Source organism: Mus pahari, chromosome 13 (assembly GCF_900095145.1).
Source record: "Mus pahari chromosome 13, PAHARI_EIJ_v1.1, whole genome shotgun sequence".
Lineage (NCBI taxonomy): Eukaryota > Metazoa > Chordata > Mammalia > Rodentia > Muridae > Mus > Mus pahari.
The window spans coordinates 80,370,355-80,371,205 of NC_034602.1; positions in this window are offsets into that span (position 1 = coordinate 80,370,355).

The following is an 851-nucleotide window of genomic DNA, read 5'->3' on the forward strand; positions in this document are numbered from 1 at the left end:
ACACACACACACACACACACACACACGTCACACACACACATCTGGTTGGTCCCTTCAAAGCATGAGGCTGGTGGTCTTTTTTTAACACAAACTGGGACTTGTGTGTAGGCTCTTATTTCTAACCTGGCCTCTCGAAGGTCTCATGCAGGAGAGGCTGGCAGCAGCTGGGGCTGTCAGTAACAGTACTAAGTTAGGAACACAGTTGCGTTTATTTATTTATTTTTTGTCTATGCCCTCTAATCCAGGCATTTGAAAGCCAGCCATAACAGCAAGTGTCTGCAGACATTCAGTAATTCATTCGCCATGCGTCCCCCTTCCGGGATGCTCTCATGTAACAGATACTGCCAGGATCCCTCCTTCTAAAGGACAGGAATAACAGGAACTTCTCTGGACACTAGTGTTGTACCTTGATAACTTATCGAAACCTCCTGGCTTCAGACATCCTACTCTGGGCGATCTCTCCCATCCTCAGATTTTTTTTTTTTTTTTAACCTACAGAAAATTTGAAGATATGAAGGTCACACACACATAGCTGTCTTCTCCCTAATTTTAAACATTTCTACGTTGTTAGCGTTCTCTTTCTCTTGCTGTGTGTGTGATCACATAAGAATAAATTATAGTAATAGTGAGACATTAGCCCTACACATTTGAGCACTCATTTCTAAATGGCATGCGCAACACCACAAAAGCACATCGCCATTATTAAACTCCAAATAGCTCATGTTGGTGCAATCAGCAGCCCACACTCAGACTTGCTTGGTTGACCCAGTGAAGTTCTTCAGGTCGTTTTCACTTTTACATCCAGGATCTACCAGAGAAAAACATGCTGCATCTGTTGCCACATTGCCATA